Below are 8,021 nucleotides of genomic sequence, written 5' to 3' on the forward strand. Positions count from 1 at the left end.
TGAACCCAGAATGACACAAAATAAGGGAGTAGCTAATGCAACTAATTTTAATTATCAGCCTTTCTTTCCTTCTCATCTTTCTCAGTTTACCTTTTATTTTCCCACTTTGATGCAGCATCTCTTCCATCACCTAGTTTAGCACTTTTAGCAAGCAACGTGGAAGTAGTAAGCCTGTGCCCCACTCCCCAGCTGAGCTCTTCAAGACCACTTTACCACAGTCCTCACACCCAGTGCAAGACAATTTGGTCAATAGTGCCTTAGCTGATTTTCTGATACTGGTGGTTTGAGGATGAGAAGCAGTATTTAACGTTTCATAGGACAACAAGAATAATCAAGTTAATCCACAGAATGAAGTGGATGTAAACATCAGGAAACAATCTCAGGAGAACAGCTCAGCATATCGTGCAAAGGGGGAGTGCAATGGCAAAAGCTGCTCTAGTAAACTTCAATTTGCTGGCATGCTGTTGAGCAATAGCCTCAGTAACATGGTGCATATCCCTACTCACATACTTAGATTCTCACACATATGCACAAAACCACAGAGGAGTCCCCTTGAATCTGGGTGTGATTTGCAGGTGGTATTCAGAAAGGGATAAATATTGTGAGGATCAGTTTATAAGATTTCACAGCACCCTCAACAGCAACTTAGAGCCAAATCTATTTAAAAACAGTAAAGGCAGAGAAGTGAAGTTGCCTTTGGTTGTGATGTTTTTCTCTTTCCCGTTGTAGCTTCCTCTTTCTCTTCACCAGCTCAGCACTGCTGGCAGCTTTTTATAAACCACGATTCCTACTGCTGTCAGCTTGTTTGGAAACTACATGGTGAGCTCAGTCCCACAGCTACTGCTGTGGCTTTGTGTTTCATTGCAGGCAGGATTTGCTCTAAATTCTGTACCCACAACCAAAATTTTGATTCCAAAGCACTCAAAATGCTCTGTATATAGGAAAAAAACTTCAGTTCAGAGCAGAATTTTCCACTCAATGTACACAGTTATGTAGTATAAGCTAAAAGTGGAATTGCAATCTCCTAAATACATAGTAAAAAACTTCTGCATAGAGTGGTAGCCTCTGGAAGGTTAAACTGTGTCAGGGTGGGCTGTAGTGCTGGGTGATTCTAGGCTGACAGGAATCTGCATTGAGCATGCAAAGTGATGTCATGACCATAACAATAGCTGTGGAACAAAAAGCAATATCAAGATTTTCCTTCTTGAGGAATTTTTAAAATTCTTCAGACAGCAGACACCTCAGTCTCCACTAGAGACAGGGTGGATAGGTGAGAAGAGTGCTGTTCAGAAAGATTATGTTTACACGAATGATTAGGAATGAAACAGTGAAAAAGCTTTATTTAGTCATGGCATCAAGGAGGGATTCCTAGCAAAGCAGGCAGAAGCAAGGCGAAGGAGCAGGTGCAGGACTGAGGGAACACCGTGAGTTGGGGTAGTGAGATAAACAGCACCAGCACTCCTGAAGTCTTTGTACTCTGCCTGCTACTCCAGTGACAAACTTTGCCATTGGTTTACTGGAGAAGCTGTTGGGACAGACATATTCTAGTTTTTCTCATCAGAGTAGAGATCCTACAGCCCATTATGGACTGAGGCACGATGACAAGATCTTGGCTGGACACAAATGGTACTCAGAAGAAAAGGTATATAAAGAAAATAAAATAAAGAGGTACCTCTAGGTCTCAGAGTTAAAAAATATTTTTACTTGTAGATCTCTAAAATTCATCTGTGTAGGTGCAAACATGCATGCATTTTACATGGCCAACTTAAGCCCAGTTATAATAGGGGGGTTTTTTATTTTTCTCAGATTCCTCAGAAATGCTTCATTCACTTGCAAAGGTCTACAGACCATGAGCTGATAAATCCCTAAATACTGACTGGAAAATATGGTCTAAACACAATACTTTTACTGCTTCAACTAAGTTTATTCTGCATTACTGAATTAAAGGAAAAATCCAACTTTGGTAACATGCTCTAACTGTAAACTATGTTAAATTTTGTCACTGTTTAAAATACGCAATCTTGTACTTCAATTAAATTTTAAAGGCTTTGTATATAGGTGATGTCTGTGACTGAAGAGACAAGAAACTTGAGTAAGTTGCAGGGGCATGGGAGTGGGAATAAGGTCACTGCAGAAGAGTTGAAGCTTCATTCATCAGCAGAGCATATTTTATCAGGAGCTCTACCCGTATTTGCCCATGCTGTACGTAACTGCATGTAGTATTTCTAGTAGAACTATAAGTATCTCAGCCTCTTGTGTTATCAGTCCCAGAGGGTCATAGTGGTTACCAGCAAGACCCCCACTCAACAGAAAAAGCTATTGAGAAAGTCTGTCCCCTTCTCAGCTGGCAGGAGTCCTGCAATCTGAGTTATAAATACTCAGCCATGGCTCTGTTTTGGTGTCTACTCCTCTGTCTCCTATCATCTCCTACTCAGAAAAGAACCATTTCCCTTTTCTTAATGACCACTGAAATCATTTAGGGAATTTCCAGCACATGGTGTGCAGATTCTGATTCACTTTAACCCCAGAAAATGTTTAACTCCTTCTGGTAATTATTGTGAATTGATCCAGTCCTACAAATGAAGATACCCCAAGTTCCTCTTTCCCTTTTTCCCCCTCAGCCATATACAAGCACTTTGCATTCAAAGCATTCTGCTCTTCTGCACCCCACTGCACTGAAATTCTTGTCATAAAGCCTTAGGCTCTCCACATGGTTCATTTGTTCAGATTTGACTGATTCTTCTCCTAAAACAGGAAGATAATTTAATTTTTCTCATTTTCCAAGATACACGCCTCTTAGTTAATTCTTCTGTAACATTCTTTAAAATACTATCACTAATATAATATGGTCCCACTAATATATAAAACAAACATATTTATTATATAACATCATATTAAATATAATATTTATATAATATATAGAAAGATGTATTTTTTACATTTTATAACATAATAAAATAAAACCTCTTGGTTTTCTTCCTACCTCCTTCTATTAGCATAGCCATTGTAAGGCTTGCTGTCTATGAGGGTTGTCTTTGACATTAGTCCAGTCTACACAACCAGGCTTTATCAAGAATGCGCAACTTCCTCTTGCAGAGCACCTGTAAGAACAAAATTTTTCACTTTCCTTTCATTGCTTAAACTCTTGCCCACCAATGACCTGAACAACAACAGTTTCCTTCTCTCTGGTGTTCCTGGCTCCAGACTCTCTTTTTCCTTTCTCTGCTTTCTCCCTTTTAAGGGGGAGATCAAATCACTGATCAAAACTTTCAGCTGTATTTCTCCACTATTTTCCTTTAAACTGTCGCATCAAAACCAAATTTTTATGTCCTTTTAAGACCCTTCACACAACTATTCCCCCCTAATATTTGTTTCGTTAATGTACAATTTGTAATGTAATTGTTTAATGTTTGATGTTATACTTTCAGCACAACAACAACAACAAAAAATTAGAGTTCACTACAGTACCTACTGTACTGTAGGTAGAGCAAATTGCTTGCATTAAAAAGAAAAGATTGCAACATTAGAGGACCAACAGCCACAGTCATGCAAACAAGAGGAGGGAGGAAATAAAGTATCAACCCACATATTGTTTGCAGAACAACTTTGCAAAAAGCGTAGTACCAAAAAAACAGAGCAAAACAACTGCAACCAAACAAAAATTTATCAGCACCTTCAATGGTCCTGTGGTCTTTACCTGGCTGACGTAGCATTTGTCAAAGCAGAAAGGAAACTTTGCTCCTAAAGAAAGGTAGAGCTTAAGATTGAGCTACTTATCTCTAGGCTGTTAATTTTTCCACCTGATTAGGGAAGGATTTCAGCTTTTTACCAAACCCTTCAGATTTCAAGACATCTGATAAAAATCACTGGCACAAAAAGTAAAAATGAAGACTGGATAATCTAACTGCATGTGACTTATTTAGTAAAGATGGTCTGAGGTTACGAAAGAATGAATTGTAATTAATTAAACCACAGGTTTTCTAATTGGTAAAAAGTTTCTACAGATAATATACCTCTGTGTCATACACACTTGCCCAGTCACACACAAAATGTTGTGACCTAGGGCTTGCACACATGTTTCAGCTCTTATGCAACCAAATGTCCATGGGGAGGATGTAGGAAGAGCACTGTCTCCCAGTACTTTAGTTCCTCTGTCTGTGCAACATTCCAAGCACAAAATCTGTGTCAAAGTGGTGGCAGAGAGAGCCAGAAGCACAGCTACAAACCCACCAGCTACCTAAGCACGTTTATTTGTGAATAGTGTTGTTCTCTTCCAAATTCTGAGAGATTGCTAAGAGGCATAATCCCAATAAGATGCAAGTCTGGAAAGTATTGTTTACATTAGGAGAGCTCTCAGGAAAGAACTGCTGCCTGAATAACCAAATCAAGCTCCACACAGCAAAGATATCTCTGACACAGCTTGCCAGAGGTCACTACAGACTCAGGCTAAGAATCGTCTCCAATGGTGAATGTAGATCAACAATATAGCTCAGATCATAAGACCACTTATAAAATCAATATTCTCATCCTTCCCACTTACTACACTTTGCACCACACAGCTGTATTAGAATGCATAAACTGGATTCTTTGGAGATTAAACTGAAGATGTAGCTTAGGTCTCTGGATGCAAATGGAAATTCCATGACATCAGACTAGAACCAGTCTGAAGTGACACCTTGTCAAAAGAAATATGGGGTATACTGAGCCTCCATCAGCAGCAAGTACTTTTCTCTACAAATATATTCTTCTCAAGATGAATCACAGGTTCACCTTAATCTTATAACTTATTTTTTACCATTAAAGTATCTGATGTGTGGGGTAGGGGGAGGCGGTGTGGAGGTGAGAGGGAAGGTAACCTCTATTGGTCTGTAGGTTCTTTCTGAAGGGATGTTAGACAATATTACCTTCACCTTACTGGTGCTGCTGACTGTAGGTAGGATGTACACTGGATGTAGACTTCAAAAGTAGATGGTGTTGAAGCACTCTTCCATGTTATTTGCTGGAAATGACAGAAAGGGTTTGAGAAATTGGATGACAATAAGCAAGCAGAAATGTGTAAATTAAAAATCTGTTGCCCACAGGATGCAGAAGATAATTTAAAAACACATAAAATCTTATAGTTATTTGAAAATGTCTTAAAACCCAAACAAGTTTTCCCAAATACAGTAAATAATAAAATTCAGCTGACATGGTAAACATATCTTAAAGCCATATAAATTGCCAAAGTGAGATTTTCTTCTTTGTTGAAATCTGGTTTATGAAGAGTTTAAAAGTTACTAATCAAATTATAAAATAAATGCTTTTCATTTCTGTAAGTGTTTGCATATCATATTAGTTCTTAAAATATCCATTAAGTTTTCTCTTCCTCCAAAAGAAAGTGGTTTTCCCCATTCTGATATCGATGCAGTCTGGTCTATGCTTGAAAATCTTCGCCAATATATTGAAGTTAGTTAAAAATGATGTTTTAATGACATTTTAATGATATTTCCCACTAGCAAAAGTCTTTGTACAGACGCTGTTACATAAACCTCAGGAACTCCTGAAAGCTGAACTGTCAAAAGCACTTTTTTGCAAGTACAAACTGCATCAGCTCTGGGAGGGGATACCCACATAGTGAGGAAAAGTCTTTATTCAAATAGAGTCATGTCAATAAACCTGTGGGTATCACAAGGGAACATCAATGAGTGATACTGCCCCAGTAGAAATGGGAGCACACATTTCAGCGGAATATATAGTCAGACTGTTAAAGTTCCTAAGGTGCAGGTCCACATTAGAAAAAGAGGTAACAAATTCTTTTCAGCCAGAATTTGCAGCAGCCATTTTCTGCCTCCTACTCTCTAATATCAACAGATGCAATAAAGATATTTCAACTTATATCTTCAACTCAGTAGGAGTCCATGCAACAAGCAGTCATATGGAGAGGACCATCCTCCAGACCCCACAGGTTCCACAGTCAGAGACACATGTCATCTCAATGGATAGTAAATGTAAAAGGATGGTATACAAGACCTACAAGCCATATTAGGTCTAGTTAAAAACAAGTTCTATGCTAAAACATAATACTGTGAAGAATATGGAACGCACAGGGGAATCCCTTGCTTAAAGGTGCTGTATTTGTCTTACAAGAAAACTCAGTAGCAGAATCTGTGTAAACACCTGTTTCTGATTAAAGAACTACAGAATGAGTGATGTTGTTTGTGGTTTTAGGAGGGGGGAAAATTACCTTCCCAGCACCAAACAAGGTTTGAGGTGACGAGACCTCTCTGTGATGTGGCTGCTAGACAAAACCCTTTTGCTTTGGTAGTTTGTGGTTAGAAATAGCTTAAAGAACAAATGGCTAGAGACAGGGGGAGAAATGTTTCAAAAAACTGCACACAGTGAGGTGATGATTAGAGGGAAAAGACTCATATGAATGTTAAATGTTATCAGAAATAATTTTTCAAAAACTTAATCTTTCAACGCATCAGTTTTTTTCTCTAGTTCTCAAAATTCCATCACAGAGAAGGATCCCCACCATACTTCAGAAGCCTTTTTGAAGGTCAGAATGCATTCTGTGAGTAGCAGTTCGCATCACATACCTCTGGAAATCAGTTTGCTGCTACACAACTGTTTTGTTACTTCATCTATTTTCTGTATGTAAGTCATCTAATAAGGCAACTGCAAGGATCTGGGGCAAAGGTATCACCTCTAGTAGGCCTTGATTTAGGGGTGAGAAGATTCTGTGTATACAAATACAGGATAAAATACCTGTTGTATGCAATTGTGAGAAACTAGTCTGTGTTTTAGCAAGGTTGTTAATAGTGATGTTTCTAACAAATACGATAAACAAGTGTTTTATTTCACTTTGAGCATTTCCATTTATGGAAATTCCTCTTTCCTGGGAAGATGGTTCAATTGCTGGACTTTCTGCTGGTCCTGAAACCTTATGGCATATAATTTAGTTTTGATTCATCATACAGAGAATCAATTTAATTCTTTATATTGATTGCCTTGGTGCACTTATTATTATTGTATGTTTGGACCTGGTCGATAATGCTGGCAATCTTGCATTCCCTGAGTGCAAAATATCTGTCCTTATTAGGTAATTTCCTGTGCTAAAAGACAGTCCAGAAATATCCTCCAGCCTATGGAATATAGTTTCATTCTACTTTAATAGAAGCCTCTCTGTGTAAAACACGTATTTAACACTTGCAGAAGCTGCTTAAGCTATCTTTCAGTGTGCAGTCAATCAGATAGCATATCTTCCTTGCTCTGAATAGCCTTGTTAATAGACACACAATTTCCACAATTGCTTTTATCACCTATTATTCAATTACCCACTGTAAGATTTGTGTGTCCACTCCCTTCTCCTCTGTTTGCACTGGATTTTATCATCAGAGCGGCACTTTGCTTCTCTCCTTTTCCTCCAGGTGGTTTGATCACTTTCAGGCTGGCATCCAGGGGGAGACTTGAGAGCCATCTCAGAGACAGAAGTGGACTGTTAAGCAGCTTGCTTGTTCCCAGGCTGAAGTCAAGAGTTCATGGTACTAACTAAGAATTAAATGCTTATCTATCAACTAATGCTGATGAAGTTCAGTCTGAGGCTTCAAGAGTTAATATCCCATTATGTTCTTGATGGTATCCCATTGCTAATATGGTTTGCTCGTTCAGTTCCTGAGGGTGGGGAATGAGAGGAACTTGTGAGTGGCCTCTGGTTTTACCAGTGTACAAGGGAGGAAGTCTGGAGTGGCTGAAATTCCCCCTTGCACACAGATCCAGGTGAGTGGTGAACAGGCTGCTTTCAAAAGCAGAACCTGTGGCACATGGGCATAGACTGAAGGGGAACAAACCATACAAAGAAACTTCACTTTTCCAAGACACTAGTAACTAATTGCAAAGCAAGAAGGCATTTAGCAGACTGAGAGCTCTCTCCCCTCGTAGCCAGGCCCCATCCCCTCCATCCTGCCCCGTGCCTCACTTGCCTCCGCCATGGCCAGAACCTGCAAATGAAGGGAATTTGTACAGTGCAGCCAAACGAAAGC

At 39.1% G+C, this 8,021-nt stretch overlaps 1 protein-coding gene across 1 annotated transcript in view; it reads right to left on the reverse strand.

Annotated features, from left to right (window-relative positions):
* The window catches only part of SLC39A13 (solute carrier family 39 member 13), a 48,815-nt gene extending 43,895 nt beyond the window's left edge, over nt 1–4,920 (reverse strand). The window contains exon 1 of the mRNA XM_066187936.1: nt 4,905–4,920. The gene's annotated coding sequence lies outside the window, so the exon portion shown is untranslated. The remainder of the gene's footprint in view (nt 1–4,904) is intronic.
* Between the last annotated feature and the right edge of the window lie 3,101 nt (nt 4,921–8,021).

The sequence above is a fragment of the Chamaea fasciata genome, unplaced genomic scaffold (genome assembly GCF_029207755.1).
Source record: "Chamaea fasciata isolate MVZ Bird 193981 ecotype frontalis unplaced genomic scaffold, bChaFas1.0.hap1 SCAF_7, whole genome shotgun sequence".
NCBI classification, from domain to species: domain Eukaryota; kingdom Metazoa; phylum Chordata; class Aves; order Passeriformes; family Sylviidae; genus Chamaea; species Chamaea fasciata.